The sequence below is a fragment of the Xenopus laevis genome, chromosome 7L (genome assembly GCF_017654675.1).
Source record: "Xenopus laevis strain J_2021 chromosome 7L, Xenopus_laevis_v10.1, whole genome shotgun sequence".
Classification (NCBI taxonomy): domain Eukaryota; kingdom Metazoa; phylum Chordata; class Amphibia; order Anura; family Pipidae; genus Xenopus; species Xenopus laevis.
This window is the reverse complement of record NC_054383.1, coordinates 32,668,160-32,688,868: the sequence shown is the minus strand read 5'-3', so window position 1 is coordinate 32,688,868 and position 20,709 is coordinate 32,668,160. Positions and strand designations below refer to the sequence as shown.

Genomic DNA, 20,709 nt, shown 5'->3' with positions numbered 1-20,709 from the left:
TACCCAGCCAAGGATCCCCTTTGTAAGTAAGTATGCCAAACAAAGTAGGGCAATTGAACGTATTATCAACAGGTTTTGGCCAATACTTCTGAATGACAAAAATTTGGGTAAAAAATGTTCGGAACCACCACTGTTTAGTTACAAAAGAGGGTCTACTTTAAAAGACATATTATGCCCCACAGAACCAAAGGAGGTAAAAAGGATGGATAGGATTTTTAAGAGCTCTCCAAATATAGGTACTTTCCCTTGTTTAAATTGCATCTGTTGCCATTCGATTATTAAAGGGGGAGTAGTACAACATCCAACTAAAGGCTTTAATAGTGTACATGCTGAAATGCCCATGTGGCAAAGTCTATGTTGGGCAGACATGCAGAGCAATTAAAGAAAGAATAAAAGAACATAGAGGGAATATTAAAAACTTTAAGGCAAATACATACACTGACACCCCTGTGTCTCGACATTTTAATCAAAATAGACATAGTATGTCACAACTGAAGTGGTTGGTGTTAGATGTGATTCAGAGACCACGGAGGGGGGGAGACATCAAGAAATTACTTTTACAAAGGGAAGCAATATGGATAAAGAAACTGTGTGCGCTGGATCCGTTAGGTCTGAATGACAAATGGAGTATAGCCTGTTTTCTATAGTAGGGTGAATTTAATAAATCTTCTTTTTTTGACAGATAGTGCTACCTGAATATGAACTGAATTCTACAGTTAGGTAAGATGCTTTGGCAGCAAGACACTTTGTTATAGATTACTGTAGCAGTAGGTTTGAAACATATGTAGCAATTTTGATACTAAAAGTCTCTCTTTAGGGAAAGTAATTAGTTACGTAGTTTCGGGCAATTAACTCTTGAGCAGACCATTTTATGGTAGTGCTGAGGTTCATGTGTTCAATTTTTTTAACTGTTTTTAACTTTTGTTACTTGATTTTAAAGGGAAAACACCCGTGCACAATTCACCTTGGTGTATAATGTGGTTGGATTCAATTACACTTTGATATGGAAGTTGATGTGTTAACGAGAACATGGACTGGAGTTTTGTCGACTGGCTAGGCTGTAAAACCCTCCCAGCAGTAGCTGGTTTGTCCAATGTATGTGTGGGGTGGAGTTTTATAATTGTATTTAATTGTATACCACAGAGCATTTTTTCACACTTGATAAAGAGCTTTTAAGCTCGAAACATGTCGTGTATTCAATAAAAGCACCTTGCAGCAGTACACCTGCGCTGATTGGTTTCTTTACCCATCTACTTGGACTGATTATCTATAGAAACTACCGGTGGGAGTGGCCATCGTGAGACATGCCTATTGGAATGTTTCCATTTGGTATGGTACTATAAAGCCAACACAGCAGTTAATCTTGGTGTGTTCTGGGCTCCCCTTTATCTACATGAACTATATTGAGTGACATGGCAATATGTCAATGCCAGGAAGTTGCACCACTAGAAAGTAAAGCAACTTGTATACATAGGGTGTGCTCCCAATTCTAAAATGTTGTTGCATAGTGAGACATGCATCTAATTAAAGAAAGATTCTTGAATGAATTGATGCTTCTTACAATGTACATACAGTGCCTTGGTTGAGCCTCCTTTAATGAACAGTGTGAGGGAACATGGACCTAAAGGAGCCCTACAATTAAGCTGCCTAAAGCAACTTATACCCAGGTTTATTCCATTACTGAAGCTGCGCATCAGAAGTACCTCCATTCATGCAAACAAATTCAGAGAGAATGACTTGTATTGCATTGTGGTCATGATTTACTGAAGTAAACACTGAGAAAATTCACAGAAAAATCCTTTTTATGCGCTTAGTCTATTTGTGTGGACCTTTCTCAAAACTCCCTATTACCATTCTCTTCTCTACTCCCTTATCAGACATACAAGGGCAAATTGCGGTAACCTGATATGAATGTATGTCGTAGGGTTGTCACCTGTCTGGATTTGACCCCGCCAGCTCGGTTTTTAGTAGTACTGCCCGGGTCAAGACAGTCTGCCTGGCTTTCCGAAAAATGAAAATCAGGCAGGATCTCTCCTGATTGACATGGAAAATAGCCAATCACTGATCACCATGTCATAACCCCGCTGTGTGCCGTACACACCCCGCCCAGAACATCACTGACATCTGTGACGTCATGGCCCTGCCCCCTGCCAGATCTTGAACCGCACAAAGGTGGCAACCCTAGTATGTCCCTAATATAATCAACAGCCTGTAGATTTTTGCGTTGTTTAAAAATGACTGTCTTGTCGGAAATGTTTGTATACATCATTTATTAAACACAAATGAAGAATTTCACAGAAATGAAATGACAGATTTCAACAATTCTGCTTCTCGCTCAGTTTACAAATATCATCTTCATTAGGACAATTTAATAAATAAACACTGCACCAACACAGTGTATCTGATCAAACAAATGTAAACAGGTTCATACATGTATATAATCCTTTTTTTAAAACATAATTGTTATATTAATCTATATTGGAGTGCTGCTATGTCTGTGTAATATCTCTATGTGCAAATATATTACTGACTTTCTGCCCTCTCTGTACAAGTAGGAGGACAGGTCACTTTAATTATATAACAATGTACAGGACTGTTATTGGAGGCTGGACTGCCTGTTTACCATAACCACCTTTATTATCCCCAGATATTAAACAAATTAATCTAGCAATTAACAATAATACAGGTTATAAGAGCCCTAACCAGTTTCTCAGGGGTCTGTCCAAATCTCTGTGCATTCTGGCACTTTGCAAAATAATTCTGATCATGTAAGCATTACTTTCTCACTTAGAAACCCAATATCCGGGAAGTTTAAAATTATGGGAAGGCTGTCTCCCATAAAATCCAGCAAATAATTCAAATTCTTAAAAATGATTTCCCTTTTCTCTGTAATAATAAAACAGAACCTTGTACCTGATCCCAACTAAGCTGCATGAATCCACATTAATACCAAAGGAATCCTGTTGGGTTTATTTCATTTTTAAATGTTATTTAGTAGACTTGAGGCATGGTGATCTAAATTACAGAAAAAAACCTCATTTGGAAATTCTTGGGTCCCAAGAATTCTGGATAAGGGGTTCGAAACATGTAATTACATTTCCTAGTCTAGTATAAGTAATCAAGAAAGCAAATGGCTCCTATAAAGTACTATAAAGGACATAAGTGAATTATTAAAATCATAATGCTATATGTACAACTGCAGAATTTAGAACAGTATGTGTAACAATGCCAGTGATTTTAAATTATTTTCTTCACTTTAACTTCAGATCAAAGAGAACGCTCAGTATTCTTCATTGGATGGATCATAGTCCTGGTTTGCCTTACTGATAAACAGAAGCAAAGCAAGCCCTGAAGCATCACTGGGGTTTCTCTTTAACCTCTGATTGGCTATCCTTCTCAGAGACGTCTCACACTGTTGTCTGTATTCATTCTTTTAAATCCGCAGCCCTTCCTTGTACTGATCTACAGATTCATCTTCAGATTTCTTGCAGTTTTCCAGAAATGTTCCATACTCTAAGTGGGCTTGTTGTTTCTCATATTCAGAAATGGTTGTTAGCTCTGTGACCTTTTTATAGGTTTCCTCTGCTTTTTTAGATTGATTTGATCTGACGTACATATCTGCTAAATCAAAATGCGCATGTAGAAATGCCTTTTTCACTTCTAGCACCATTTCAAAGTGAAATATTGAGTTTTCCATTAGATCTTTTATTTTTTGTGTGTCTTGACCACTTTTATCACCCCTTCCTGTTCTGTTCCTTTGTTTAAGCATTTGTCTGTAGCACAGTCCCAGCTGATGATGGAGAAAACCAGAGGTAGGAGTTATGCTTACAGCCTTCTTCAGGACTGCAATAGCTTCCTCAAACATTCCTGCTCGTCTGTAAAATTTGGCAACATAGCGAAGCACATAGGGAAGATCTGGTGTCAGTTCTAGGGCATCCTTAAAGGAGAAGGAAAGGTTAAACTTAAGTAGCTTTCTATAATAAGACTGGTGCATTCATAACTTACAAAGCTTAATTAATGCTTTCTCCGTGGTGTCTCGAAGAAGGAACAGCGCTCTGCAGAGAATCTAGCAGTGGACTCGGGTGACGTCACTAATTTTCAAAGCAGCTTCCTCCCTGCTGCCCGAGGCAGCCTTGAGGCGCGTTGGGATCAATTATAGTTTAATGCGCATGTCAGAGGAGCAGCCTTTCTCCCCAGATGATGCGCTCGTGCTGCTATTGCTAATGAGCGCTGCTACGTCTTGTGACGCGCTCAGGGGAAGTTTTTTCACGCATGCGCATTGCTGTCTCAAATCCTTTAGCAAGATGGCCGCTGCGTTCTACAGTTCTACAGCAGAGCAGAAGATCAACCATCATTTTCTGCTTTTGTATGCGCATTGCTGAGGAGAAAATATAGCGATTAAGGACAACAATGCGAGTACTATAGAGGGAGGTAGTGTATGAAATTTACCTTTCCTTCTCCTTTAATATACTTCATTGCCTCTTCTTGTTTCTTTAACTCCTGCAGTTTCAAAGCAAAAAGTGCCTTAATCACAGATTCCTTTGGATTCAGCTTAACTGCCCTTTCCAGTAGCTGGAATGAAAAACTTTTGAAAGATGGCCAGTTTCTGCCTCGGAATTCCTCCAGCCGATAAACTACAGTTGCCAGTCCAGTATTCCATTCAGGATCATCCGGATTCGCTTTCAGAGCCTCTTCAAAACAGTCTTTTGCTTTTTCATAGTATTGGCCACAGAAGTTCACCAGAGCCCATCCTTGTTCTCCGTAGGTATCAGATTGCACAAGATCTTCAAGCCCTTTTGATTGCATATAAATAGTATTCATCTTCTCAACATAGAGCTTGGAGCTTTCACTATCATTAAGGTAGTAATAGACCCATGCATAGTTGGAGAAGGTCATCAGATATTTCATGTCAGTCTCCACTACTTTAGAATCCCAAAGAATAGCCTCTGCTTTTTGGAGATTCACAATAGCCTCTGTATTATTATTTTTCAAATGTTTTACATAGGCCAGCAGGTTATATACCCTCCCTTTAGAATCCACGTTCAAATATTCCAGTTGATTGTTAAGTCTTTCTTCCAGTTCTTCAATATCAGCATCCTTTTCCTGTAGCCCCCATGTAAAGTGACACTTGAGCTCTTCCAAGCGAGATTTCAGTGTAGCCTGTGACTCACTGTAAATACAATATAAAGCACACAGTTGGTATTTGCGATATTTTAGTATATTTATTGAAAAAGGGCCTCTCTCTGGCGGGTAGCACATGGGGTCCCCTGCAGAATTAGAGCTCACCACATCAAACCTACCAATGAGAATTGGGGGATTTTAGACCAAACCCAAATTACCCTCAGGGTTGCTTTAAGGTTCTGGTGGGCTCAGGTGTAAAAATATAATTGGGCCACCACAACCCCCTCTCCCGAACAAATCTGTGGCAGTACTATCCTCCCACTACTAAAGACATATTAAAAAAGGATATTAAATTAAACAGTTATTTCTACCGTTAAACTATTTGCTTTTTAAAGTGACACAAACATGTTTTTAGTAAAAGCTTACAACATGTCGGTATCATTTAATAAAGTATTTTGTTCATGGGTTTTTTTAAAGGAGAAGGAAAGGCATTTAATTTGGGGTGCCAAAAGTTAGGCACCCCAAAGTGATTGTTTATACTTACCTCACACCCGATAGGAGCTCCAGCCTAGGGTGTGAGGTAAGTATGTACAATCACTTGAGGGTGCCTAACTTGTCAAAAACGGGCGCCGGCGTAAAAAACGAGACGGCGGCGCCGTTTCGCGAATTTTTCGCAGTTTCGCGAATTTCGCGAATTTTTCGGCAAAGCGAAACGGCGCAAATTCGCCCATCACTAATATCTACCACTAGATGGGAGCATTTTTATCAATGCAGGTGCCAGGGAGCTGTTATCTGATTACCTTCCCATTGTTCTGTTGATAAGCTGCAGGGGGGGAGGTTATGGGCAGTGATATCACTCCAACCTGCAGTGCAGCTGTAATAAGTTTATAAAGTTTATCAGAGCACAAGTCATATGGCTGAGGGCACCTGGGAAACCAAGAACATGGCTAGCACAAAGTCAAATTCCAAAATAAAAAAATAAAAAATTGTTTGCTCTTTTGAAAAATGCAATGCAGGATTTTATAAAAATGTATGTTTTCTTGTGACAGAATCCCTTTAAGGAAAATAAGCCAGATGGCTTCATTATAATTTTCCAATAAAAAGTAAAAAATAAATAATAAAGAAGTGAGTGTATGGTAGAGCAGGGGATTGGGAAGTTATAGCCCTAATAAAAAAGACAGAGCATTACACGGTAAATGACATTTATGAACATACCCTGATTGCTAATAAAGCAGTAGAACCTGCATAACTATAACTATATTTGCCTCATTGTTCGTGTTATTCCTGTTTGTAGAGAAGCTGCTCTGCTTGTATTACTGAATCTCTTGCAAGTGACTGCTGCTACCGATCCTTATAAAGAGGAGATCCTATGATGTAGTTCTGGGAGGGAAGAAGGCAGAAATGAAACTAAGTTAACATTAATGTCTTCATGTGAAGGGAAACCCAAAATCAAAACCGAATTCAAAAACCTGACAATGCAGGTACATAAATTATTTATAAACATGGTTGTGTATATGTACCCCTGTCACCAATGCAGGTGTAGCACCCCACACTTATTTACAAAGTTTGTTGCTGTTAGGGCAAACTGAAGCATTATTTTTAATGGGATATTAGTCCAACAGAAATTTGGACTAAAACTAGGGAACCTCATCATAATGACCATCGTCTTTTTTGCATAGTTGTACACAGTGGCGGATTGCATACCTCCCAAGTGTCCCATTTTCAGGGGAAAATTGGGAGGTATGTAATTATTATTAATATTACATTTCTCTTTGATATCCTGCACAGACACCAGCAAAAGATACAAAGTTACTTTTATTTTTTTGTTTTTTTAGTTATTTTGTGTTTTTTGGGAGAATACAATTATTTTAGTTGCAAATAACAGTTGTATCTCACACTCTTTAATAAGGTCAGTTAGCATGTGGGATGGGCCAGTCGAGGTCAGTTTTTTTACTCGATTGTTACTTTTTCTGCTAGTCTTGAAATCTACTTTTCAGATAATGTTTATTACAGTAAGATTCGTTACAATAACCAACAAAGGTGGGTGGTGGTATAACCGTGTATAGTTAGCAACAGCTGAACGCAGACTCACCCAGGTTTCCTTTGTTAATTGTCCCAGAGAGACTACATAGAGTTTGGTGTGCTAAAAACCATGTAGAGCTCCTCAGGCTGCAAAAATTCAAAACTAACAAATTAAATGGCACACCATCTCATAAAATAAAAACAAATGTTTATTAAGTCATTAAAAAAAGCCAGGTGGCTGCTGTGCAACAGATGCCTAACGTGTTTCGGGAACACCCCTTAATCATAGGTTAAACGAGATGGCAGCGAGATGTTCTTTTTATACAATGAGCATCAACACCATCTATTGTCCAAAAGGTAAAATACATGCAAAATAGTAAAACATTGAAAACCATATGTTAAAATCAAACCAAGTAAATGAGTGACAGAGACCCCCAACAAAATAACCTGTATGTATAGTAAATAATTATATAATAAACTTCAATAGTTGGTAGATCAGACGTAATCTAAGTAATTTTTTGGATACTTCGACCATCGAATAGGATACTATGACTTCGACTTCGATTCGAAGTAAAAATAGTTTGAATATTCGACCATTCGATAATCGAAGTGCTGTCTCTTTAAAAAAACTTTGACTTCAATACTTTGCCAAATTAAACCTGCCAAAGTGCTATGTTAGCCTATGGGGACCTTCTACAGCAGTTTTCTAAGTTTTTGGAAGTCGAAGAAAAATCATTCGATCGGTCGCTGAAATCCTTGGAATCGTTTGGTTCAAAGGATTTTATCGTTTGATCGAACGATTCTTCTTCGACCGCAAATGGCCAAATTCTATGAAAAAAAACTTCGACTTCGATATTCAATGGTCGAAGTAATTAAATTCGATGGTCGAATTTTGAAGTATTTTCAACTTCGAAATTCAATCCTTGATAAATTTACCCCTAGGTAATATTTTCCAATATGGTGCTTGAAGAATTCATTGTAGCTCTAGGAAAAAAATCCTTTGTTTCTAAAGTACGGGTAAAGGATCCATTATCCATAAAGCTCAGAATATCTCCATTATTTTAAAATAATTCACTTTTTTTCATTAAATAATTCACATTTTAAAAAATGAATTATTTTTTCTTTATAATAAAACAGTACCTTGTACTTATTCCTAATTAAGAAATAATGAATCCATATTGGAGGCAAGACAATCCTATTGTGTTTATTTAAAGGGGTTGTTCCACTTTGATATAACTGTTAGTATGATGTAGAGAGTGATATACTGAGATAATTTGCGTTTGGTTTTAATTTTTTTTATTATTGAAGGTTTTTGAGTTATTTGGCTTTTTATTCAGCAGCTCTCCAGTTTGCAATGCCGACAATCTGGTTGCTAAGGACCAAATAACCCCAGGTCTTTAGCATTCTGGATAACAGGTCCCATACCTATATGTAATCTATTTTTCCCTTAAACAGGGATGCGAGAGTGAGAATTCTAGTTATATGCACAAACATACCTTCTCTACCCAGGGCCGGATTTCGATCTTGGGCGCCCCTAGGCCGCGCTGTTCGAGTGCCCATCTGCAGAGTGACTGCGCAGTCCTAGCAACCGCCACCAGCATGAGCACAGATGCCGGAGCACTGGCGTGCTGCTCTTCTCAGTATATATATATATATATATATATATATATATATATATATATATATATATATATATATATATATATATATATATATATATATATATATATATATATATATATATATATATATATATATATATATATATATATATATATATATATATATCACACAAGTAAGGTCCGCACTCTCAGGTCTTAGAAAAAATAAAAATGTTTATTCACATGGATGACTAACGTTTCGGGCCTCCTCCGAGGCCTTTCTCAAAGTACAAACAAACATAATGGAAATGCTTAAAGGGATACTGTCATGGGGAAAAAAAAAATTCCAAAATGAATCCGTTAATAGTGCTGCTCCAGCAGAATTCTGCACTGAAATCCATTTCTCAAAAGAGCAAACAGATTTTTTTATATTCAATTTTGAAATCTGACATGGGGCAAGACACTGCTGTACTGCAAATTGGAGTGATATCACCCCCTCCCTTTTCCCCCCCCAGCAGCCAAACAAAAGAACAATGGGAAGGTAACCAGATAGCAGTTCCCTAACACAAGATAACAGCTGCCTGGTAGATCTAAGAACAACACTCAATAGTAAAAACCCATGTCCCACTGAGACACATTCAGTTACATTGAGAAGGAAAAACAGCAGGCTGCCAGAAAGCATTTCTCTCCTAAAGTGCAGGCACAAGTCACATGACCAGGGGCAGCTGGGAAATTGACAATATGTCTAGCCCCATGTCAGATTTCAAAATTGAATATAAAAAAATCTGTTTTTCAGTGGATTTCAGTGCAGAATTCTGCTGGAGCAGCACTATTAACTGATTCATTTTGAAAAAAAATTTTTTTCCCATGACAGTATCCCTTTAACCTTATGGCTGCAAACACCAAGCACATGGTTTGGTGGGAAATTAACCACTTGGATTTGACATATCAACAGCATCATCAAAATGCTGTAAGAGTTAACATACACTTTACAGCCATATACTCTATCAATACTAGATCTATCAATCACAAACATTTATATTACACATCCCCTACTTTGTTAACAGTTAAAATGGTTAAAATCACCATACTTTGTAACAAAGTGCTACTCGTTATCACTGTTTACTGTTTGCAAAGTGTTACAAAAGTATCCACATTTTGAGATAAGATTACAGGTCTATCATGGAATTCCCTCACTTACAATTATATTCATTAAGACTATACTTAAGTGGAAAAGCCATCAGTTCAAGTCAGATGCACCCCTCTATAAAACGAGTACATTTTTATTCCTCTCTTAACGTGGGTGTCCGCAAGTTAGGGAGTTAATGCCTGGGCTATGCACTGGGTGAAAATACCATACGTATATTTAGGCATGAACGTCTATACAGGGGCATGCATATAAATCAATATTGTGGCACTAATTAAAATTTTAACAATACTGCGACCACTACCTTCATAGTAAAAAGTGTTGCTGTTTAAATGACAACTAAACAAAAATATATTGTGCAAACATAACAGAGTGAAAAACGAACCCTTTGAACTAAACAATCCCTTATAAAATGGGCATTGGCATAAAATGAGTGCATATGTCATGTCCCTGTGGATGTCCCAACCCCCTCTGTAGTCCAAAAAATAAAATTCAACAAGATAGTGAGTAAAAAAATACGTCCAAAAAATTCAAAATAATTTATTTTTCATTTTTATTTTTTGGACGTATTTTTATTTTATACGTCAAATCCAAATGGGTAATTTTCCCACCAAACCATGTACTTGAATCTGCCTGGGTGCAGAGTCCATAATTAGTATCTATTTCACACAAGTAAGGTCCGCACTCTCAAAAAACGTTAGTCATCCATGTGAATAAACAGTTTTATTTTTTCTAAGAACTGAGAGGGCGGACCTTACTTGTGTGAAATAGATACTAATTATGGACACTGCACCCAGGCAGATTCAAACCCTTTTATCGTGTGAGTGCCAACTCTGCTCCGGTTTATCTATGCACTATAATGGGTCTAAATTTATTATGGAGAATAATAGGGTTTAACAACATATTTAAAACTAAATGCCTACATAATACTAAGGCCCCCACCTCAAAAACCCCTCACAAACCATTCCGCTGGGGACCCCCAAAACATTCCACTTTGGACAGACATAATATCAAAGGCTATTGTGATACTAAGCTCTATAGTTAGTATAGGTATGGGTATGTAGAATTTAATTAAAAGTATGGAGGGGTGTGTGTATGGATGCTGGGTTTTCATTTGGAGGGGTTGGACTTGATGGACTTTGTTTTTTTTCAACCCAATTTAACTATGTAACTATGTAACTATATTTTGTGTGTTAATATTCATTCCCCTTCTGTGGCCTTTAGATGTGTTCCACCATAAATGAATGGATAAGTTAATGGAGCCCACACTTTCCAATAGTGGCTGCACGGAACCACCAAAGCAGGTGCAATGCAATGCTGGATCTGCATTCCTCCCTGTCACATGTAGTTGCAGTTTCCCAGAATGCCTTGCACATACCGTATTTGTGATTCACTTTCTTTTCAAGCCCTGTTAGTCCAAACCCACATACAACAAGGTGCCTGAAAATACTGTCACATTAAATGCTTGGAACCTGGGATTTTCCTGATAAGGGGGGTTTCCATAATTTGGATCTCCATATCTTAACTTTGCTAAAAAATCTAAACATGAAATAAACCCAATAAGAATATTTTTACACTAATATGGATTTGTGCAGCTTAGTTCCCATCAAGTACAAGGTACTGTTTAATTATGTGCTTAAAGGGACAGCATACAAACTAAACGCTAAACGGGGTAAAGAGGGAAACTGAAGTTACTTTGGTCCCTGCAAGGTAGATAATTAGATTCCCAGTGCTCAGATAATTTGACTTCAGTTTGAAAATAATCCCTGGGAAATACTTAATTACTTTAATTCATATCACTCAGAAAGCTTCACCTAAAAAATTTAAAACTGCAAAACTATGACTATATTTACCTCATTGTTTGTCTTGTGTTGCTTGTTAAGAAACCAGTTTGCTTGTGCTTCTGAGTCTCTTGCAATGAATAGTGACTGACTGCTGCTGTTGTTTATAGAGAGGACATCCTAGCTAGTGATGTGCAGGCCGGGCCAGGCGTCAAAATCGCAGTTTTGCAAATTTCTTCGCCAGTTTCGCGAATTTCATGGGAAATTTGCGAAATTCGTGGCGAGACGGGACAAATTCGCCCATCACTAATGTTATCATGAAACCCCTTATGCAGAAAGCTCCAAACTACAGGAAGGTCTTCTCCTATAGGAATGTCCAAAAGGGAAAGGCCACTCACTATAGGTTACTGCCTATGGGCAAATTTGCCCATTGTTGATAAATGAGGCCCAATGTCTTTAAATTTTCCCACAGGCTTTACTGGATACAGTATATACAGTATATATGTAATTAACTACTGGCACTTACTTTTGGATATATATATATATATATATATACAATATCAAAACAGGGGGTTGTGGGAGCACTCTAAAGGCTTTAAAGTATATATATATATATAAGTATAATAAATGCTATTGCATATGTACCCAAAACAGGGGTTATTTTGTTACAAAGTTATGATCATAAAATTGATAAGCCACCATACCACGTCAAGGTAAACCCCGAATGGCGGTCCCTAACTTGTTTTATATTTTATGTGCATTTAAGCATTACCTGTAATCAATGTCCATTGAACGCTGTTTTTTCACTAAGGGCTAAATCCTCCCCAGCCAGCAATCAGGCTTTTAAAGGAGAGATATTCCCAAAACAAACGCCCAATTTTAAAAGCATAGGATCACCACTAGTTTAAAGGGGGGGGGTATGGGGTGCTACAACCACTGAAGCTATGCCACAGCTCCTGGCTAAATATACAATATCAAAACAGGGGGGTTGTGGGAGCACTCTAAAGGCTTTAAAGTATATATATATATAAGTATAATAAATGCTATTGCATATGTACCCAAAACAGGGGTTATTTTGTTACAAAGTTATGATCATAAAATTGATAAGCCACCATACCACGTCAAGGTAAACCCCGAATGGCGGTCCCTAACTTGTTTTATATTTTATGTGCATTTAAGCATTACCTGTAATCAATGTCCATTGAACGCTGTTTTTTCACTAAGGGCTAAATCCTCCCCAGCCAGCAATCAGGCTTTTAAAGGAGAGATATTCCCAAAACAAACGCCCAATTTTAAAAGCATAGGATCACCACTAGTTTAAAGGGGGGGGTATGGGGTGCTACAACCACTGAAGCTATGCCACAGCTCCTGGCTAAATATACAATATCAAAACAGGGGGGTTGTGGGAGCACTCTAAAGGCTTTAAAGTATATATATATATAAGTATAATAAATGCTATTGCATATGTACCCAAAACAGGGGTTATTTTGTTACAAAGTTATGATCATAAAATTGATAAGCCACCATACCACGTCAAGGTAAACCCCGAATGGCGGTCCCTAACTTGTTTTATATTTTATGTGCATTTAAGCATTACCTGTAATCAATGTCCATTGAACGCTGTTTTTTCACTAAGGGCTAAATCCTCCCCAGCCAGCAATCAGGCTTTTAAAGGAGAGATATTCCCAAAACAAACGCCCAATTTTAAAAGCATAGGATCACCACTAGTTTAAAGGGGGGGGGTATGGGGTGCTACAACCACTGAAGCTATGCCACAGCTCCTGGCTAAATATACAATATCAAAACAGGGGGGTTGTGGGAGCACTCTAAAGGCTTTAAAGTATATATATATATATATAAGTATAATAAATGCTATTGCATATGTACCCAAAACAGGGGTTATTTTGTTACAAAGTTATGATCATAAAATTGATAAGCCACCATACCACGTCAAGGTAAACCCCGAATGGCGGTCCCTAACTTGTTTTATATTTTATGTGCATTTAAGCATTACCTGTAATCAATGTCCATTGAACGCTGTTTTTTCACTAAGGGCTAAATCCTCCCCAGCCAGCAATCAGGCTTTTAAAGGAGAGATATTCCCAAAACAAACGCCCAATTTTAAAAGCATAGGATCACCACTAGTTTAAAGGGGGGGGGTATGGGGTGCTACAACCACTGAAGCTATGCCACAGCTCCTGGCTAAATATACAATATCAAAACAGGGGGGTTGTGGGAGCACTCTAAAGGCTTTAAAGTATATATATATATATAAGTATAATAAATGCTATTGCATATGTACCCAAAACAGGGGTTATTTTGTTACAAAGTTATGATCATAAAATTGATAAGCCACCATACCACGTCAAGGTAAACCCCGAATGGCGGTCCCTAACTTGTTTTATATTTTATGTGCATTTAAGCATTACCTGTAATCAATGTCCATTGAACGCTGTTTTTTCACTAAGGGCTAAATCCTCCCCAGCCAGCAATCAGGCTTTTAAAGGAGAGATATTCCCAAAACAAACGCCCAATTTTAAAAGCATAGGATCACCACTAGTTTAAAGGGGGGGGTATGGGGTGCTACAACCACTGAAGCTATGCCACAGCTCCTGGCTAAATATACAATATCAAAACAGGGGGGTTGTGGGAGCACTCTAAAGGCTTTAAAGTATATATATATATAAGTATAATAAATGCTATTGCATATGTACCCAAAACAGGGGTTATTTTGTTACAAAGTTATGATCATAAAATTGATAAGCCACCATACCACGTCAAGGTAAACCCCGAATGGCGGTCCCTAACTTGTTTTATATTTTATGTGCATTTAAGCATTACCTGTAATCAATGTCCGTTGAACGCTGTTTTTTCACTAAGGGCTAAATCCTCCCCAGCCAGCAATCAGGCTTTTAAAGGAGAGATATTCCCAAAACAAACGCCCAATTTTAAAAGCATAGGATCACCACTAGTTTAAAGGGGGGGGGTATGGGGTGCTACAACCACTGAAGCTATGCCACAGCTCCTGGCTAAATATACAATATCAAAACAGGGGGGTTGTGGGAGCCCTCAGTGAAAAAACAGCGTTCAACGGACATTGTTTACAGGTAATGCTAAAATGCACATAAAATATAAAACAAGTTAGGGACCGCCATTCGGGGTTTACCTTGACGTGGTATGGTGGCTTATCAATTTTATGATCATAATTTTGTAACAAAATAACCCCTGTTTTGGGTACATATGCAATAGCATTTATTATACTTATATATATATACTTTAAAGCCTTTAGAGTGCTCCCACAACCCCCCTGTTTTGATATTGTATATTTAGCCAGGAGCTGTGGCATAGCTTCAGTGGTTGTAGCACCCCATACCCCCCTTTAAACTAGTGGTGATCCTATGCTTTTAAAATTGGGCGTTTGTTTTGGGAATATCTCTCCTTTAAAAGCCTGATTGCTGGCTGGGGAGGATTTAGCCCTCAGTGAAAAAACAGCGTTCAACGGACATTGTTTACAGGTAATGCTAAAATGCACATAAAATATAAAACAAGTTAGGGACCGCCATTCGGGGTTTACCTTGACGTGGTATGGTGGCTTATCAATTTTATGATCATAATTTTGTAACAAAATAACCCCTGTTTTGGGTACATATGCAATAGCATTTATTATACTTATATATATATACTTTAAAGCCTTTAGAGTGCTCCCACAACCCCCCTGTTTTGATATTGTATATTTAGCCAGGAGCTGTGGCATAGCTTCAGTGGTTGTAGCACCCCATACCCCCCTTTAAACTAGTGGTGATCCTATGCTTTTAAAATTGGGCGTTTGTTTTGGGAATATCTCTCCTTTAAAAGCCTGATTGCTGGCTGGGGAGGATTTAGCCCTCAGTGAAAAAACAGCGTTCAACGGACATTGTTTACAGGTAATGCTAAAATGCACATAAAATATAAAACAAGTTAGGGACCGCCATTCGGGGTTTACCTTGACGTGGTATGGTGGCTTATCAATTTTATGATCATAATTTTGTAACAAAATAACCCCTGTTTTGGGTACATATGCAATAGCATTTATTATACTTATATATATATACTTTAAAGCCTTTAGAGTGCTCCCACAACCCCCCTGTTTTGATATTATATATATATATATATATATATATATATATATATATATATATATATATATATATATATATATATGTATGAACAAACCTCTTTTGGTTTGTTTTGGGATAATTATCTGGATTATTTTTTCTCTTTCTTTTCCTTATGAATTTTTTTCTTTTTTTTTCTTTAAAAAGTGTTGCTGTTTAAATGACAACTAAACAAAAATATATTGTGCAAACATAACAGAGTGAAAAACGAACCCTTTGAATTAAACAATCCCTTATAAAATCGGCATTGGCATAAAATGAGTGCATATGTCATGTCCCTGTGGATGTCCCAACCCCACTCTATAGTCCAAAAAATAAAATTCAACATGATAGTGAGTAAAAAAATACGTCCAAAAAATTCAAAATAATTTATTTTTCATTTTTATTTTTTGGACGTATTTTTTTTTTTATACGTCAAATCCAAATGGGTAATTTTCCCACCAAACCATGTACTTGAATCTGCCTGGGTGCAGAGTCCATAATTAGTATCTATTTCACACAAGTAAGGTCCGCACTCTCAGTTCTTAGAAAAAAACGTTAGTCATCCATGTGAATAAACAGTTTTATTTTTTCTAAGAACTGAGAGTGCGGACCTTACTTGTGTGAAATAGATACTATATCTGCATCCAGGCAGATTCAAACCCTTTTATGGTGAGTGCCAACTCTGCTCCGGTTTTTCTATGCACTATAATGGGTCTAAATTTATTATGGAGAATAATAGGGTTTAACACATATTTAAGCAGAACTAAATGCCTACATAATACTAAGGCCCCCACCTCAAAAACCCCCTCACAAACCATTCCACTGGGGACCCCCAAAACATTCCACTTTGGACAGACATAATATCAAAGGCTATTGTGATACTAAGCTCTATAGTTAGTATAGGTATGGGTATGTAGAATTTAATTAAAAGTAGGGAGGGGTGTGTGTATGGATGCTGGGTTTTCATCTGGAGGGGTTGAACTTGATGGACTTTGTTTTTTTTCAACCCAATTTAACTATGTAACTATGTAACTATATTTTGTGTGTTAATATTCATTCCCCTTCTGTGGCCTTTAGATGTGTTCCACCGCAAATGAATGGATAAGTTAATGGAGCCCACACTTTCCAATAATGGCTGCACGGAACCACCAAAGCAGGTGCAATGCAATGCTGGATCTGCATTCCTCCCTGTCACATGTAGGTGCAGTTTCCCAGAATGCCTTGCACATACCGTATTTGTGATTCACTTTCTTTTCAAGCCCTGTTAGTCCAAACCCACATACAACAAGGTGCCTGAAAATACTGTCACATTAAATGCTTGGAACCTGGGATTTTCCTGATAAGGGGGGTTTCCATAATTTGGATCTCCATATCTTAACTTTGCTAAAAAATGTAAACATGAAATAAACCCAATAAGAATATTTTTTACACCAATATGGATTTGTGCAGCTTAGTTCCCATCAAGTACAAGGTACTGTTTAATTATGTGCTTAAAGGGGCAGCATACAAACTAAACGCTAAACGGGGCAAAGAGGGAAACTGAAGTTACTTTGGTCCCTGCAAGGTAGATAATTAGATTCTCAGTGCTCAGATAATTTGACTTCAGTTTGAAAATAATCCCTGGGAAATACTTCATTACTTTAATTCATATCACTCAGAAAGCTTCACCTAAAAAATTTAAAACTGCAAAACTATGACTATATTTACCTCATTGTTTGTCTTGTGTTGCTTGTTAAGAAACCAGTTTGCTTGTGCTTCTGAGTCTCTTGCAATGAATAGTGACTGACTGCTGCTGTTGTTTATAGAGAGGACATCCTAGCTAGTGATGTGCAGGCCGGGCCAGGCTTCAAAATCGCAGTTTTGCAAATTTCTTCGCCAGTTTCTCGAATTTCATGGGAAATTTGCGAAATTCGTGGCGAAATGGGACAAATTCGCCCATCACTAATGTTATCATGAAACCCCTTATGCAGAAAGCTCCAAACTACAGGAAGGTCTTCTCCTATAGGAATGTCCAAAAGGGAAAGGCCATCAGCATATGACAATTGAACCGTTATGTTGCAAGGGCAAGGTAAAGTAAATCACTATGTAACTTTGTTACTTGCATAGAAGAGGACAAGTTAGTGTTTTAAGTAGGAATGGGAGAATTTGACCCGTTTCGTTTCGACAAAAATTCGCCGCCGTTGAAATGTCGCAGACCCCCATTAAAGTCTATGGGCGTCCAAAAAACATTGTCGCGCGGCGAAATTTTTTTGACACGCATCTTTTTTATTTTGATGCACAACGCCATACAGAGCCAATAGGCGTAATTTCTCTGGCGAAACAAGGAAAAAAATTTACCCATCCCTAGTTTTTAGCCTTGATATTGTGATACAGTGGGGGTCATTTATCAACAATGGGCAAATTTGCCCATGGGCAGTAACTCATGGCAACCAATCAAATTGTTGCATTCATTGTTCTACCTACAGCTGGCTGAAGAAAGCCACTCACTATAGGTTACTGCCTATGGGCAAATTTGCCCATTGTTGATAAATGAGGCCCAATGTCTTTAAATTTTCCCACAGGCTTTACTGGATACAGTATAAACAGTATATATATAATTAACTACTGGCACTTACTTTTGGATATATATATATATATATATATGTATGAACAAACCTCTTTTGGTTTGTTTTGGGATAATTATCTGGATTATTTTTTCTCTTTCTTTTCCTTATGGATTTTTTTATTTTTTTGAATTTTGTTCATATGAAAACTTTTTCCTTATATAATATGTAATAAGTTTGCTTTCATCAAAGAACCTAATAAGTGACGGAAGGATGGACAATTTACACACATATTTTACTTGGATTTCAATTTATGTTAATGATTATGCAAATAAGTGGGTTTAAATTTTCACTACTGCTGTTAGTTTGCTAGCCTGACGAAAGGGGCGTGCCCCCGAAATGTTACTCCGTAATAAACACGCAGGACTTGGCCCACTTGAATTAGGTCCTGAGTGCCGGTAATTTTCTTCTTTACCCATCTCCTATAGGGCCAGAATTTTTGCCAGAATTTTTGTCACCACTACGCCAGCCACAAACTAATTCACTACTAACACTGGTGACTTTTCACTGGCATTACTTCGGCAGTGCGAGCATTTATAAGCAATGTTGCACCATCGTTCGTTTATGCCTAGCGAAAATGCGCTAGTGATCTTACGCTTAGTTCAATTTGAATAGGGCAGGTACATTAAAGTTGAATGGATGTCTTTATTATATTGGTGCAAATGCTTGAAGTTACCACTTGTTATTACAAATGTCCAGGGAACCTTAATAAAGACAAAAGAGTTAATATTATGCCCTACACATGAGCCCACTATAAAATGAATGTTCCATATGTTCTCAAATGTCTGGGGATAAATGTTAAGCCAAAAAAAGTTCACATTAGGACTTTTGCAGGCAATACCGCTTAAAAATACCTGGGTAATTAAATGTTTTTTTAAAAAAAGGAAATGAATGTGCTACCCACCGACCTCATACCTCCCAACATTTGAAAAATTTAAAGAGGAGAGAAAAAAAATGTTGACCATGCCCATTTGTGGTCACACTCCATAAATGTCACGCTCATTTAACCAAATGTGGCAGGTTATGGAAAGTTTGGAGACATTTCTGGGGGTTTTAGGGCAATGTTTTATGTGTTATTACAGTTTTGCTTATGAAGGTGAATTTACCTTTAAGCTGCAAGCCGCCTCATTTCTCCCAAGAAACCTGCTTATCTTAAGTAGTTACAACTGTATACTGGGTTATTTGCCAAAAGGCTCTTATCTAATTTAGTTTCAGAAACATATGTATCTTTTTTTGACTGTTCAGTGCAGGAGATCAAAGCACCCCCCCCCCCCCCCGTCTTCCCAGTCTTCCCCTGACTCGCCTTGAATTTTTTTGTTATGTGCTCAATGTCTCTGGCGTGTCCTATCGGGTCACACTGCTGCTCCCTTGTAGTTACGCAACCGTGTCCCCTGGGCTTGTCTGATTGATGGTCAGCTCCTCAGCCAGATTGAGTACATATCACACAGCTTGTCAGTGGCCCCCCTGGGAAGAGTGTTACCATGAGCTGTGCTGAATGCACAGGGCTGATGGTACAGAGATGCACCAATACTCAGGGCCGGAACTAGGGGTAGGCACAAGAGGCACCTGCCTAGGGAGCAACGAAAGGGTGGGTGCTGGGCAGGCAACTGTCTTCTACCTACCCCACACTTGACAAAGGGCTCCGCCCGAAACATGGTGTGTAACTCTACCTCCCAATAAAGAGTACTGCAGTCAAGTTGCTGCCTTGGGTTTGTTCCACAACTAACTGCATTATTGATACATTGATTTGGGATATCGAACACAGGATAACCCGTGAAATTAAACCATCAAAGACTTTTGGTGAGCCGCACCCATTCCTTTATTCGTACTGACTTCCCAGTTTGTTCCAATGCTGGCCTGTCTGCCTTGTCCTGTGCCCCAGGAATGGGTCTTCTGTTTGGAAGGGAACTGGTCATGTGTCCACTCAATGGCATAAATAGAGGGTATGGGTGCACCTGGCCCCCCCCCCCCCCCGTCTCCCCAGTCTTCCCCTGACTCGCCTTGAATTTTTTCGTTGTGTGCTCAATGTCTCTGGCATGTCCTATCGGGTCACACTGCTGCTCCCTTGTAGTTACGCCACCGTGTCCCCTGGGCTTGTCTGATTGATTGTCAGCTCCTCAGCCAGATTGAGTACATATCACACAGCTTGTCAGTGGCCCCCTGGGAAGAGTGTTACCATGAGCTGTGCTGAATGCACAGGGCTGATGGTACAGAGATGCACCAATACTCAGGGCCAGAACTAGGGGTAGGCAGAAGAGGCACCTGCTTAGGGAGCAACAAAAGGGTGGGTGCTGGGCA

The 20,709-nt window shown here is 38.3% G+C and overlaps 1 pseudogene; it reads right to left on the bottom strand.

Moving 5' to 3' along the window:
• Positions 1-3,007: 3,007 nt before the first annotated feature.
• Positions 3,008-11,841, bottom strand: LOC108696188 (annotated as a pseudogene).
• Positions 11,842-20,709: the final 8,868 nt, after the last annotated feature.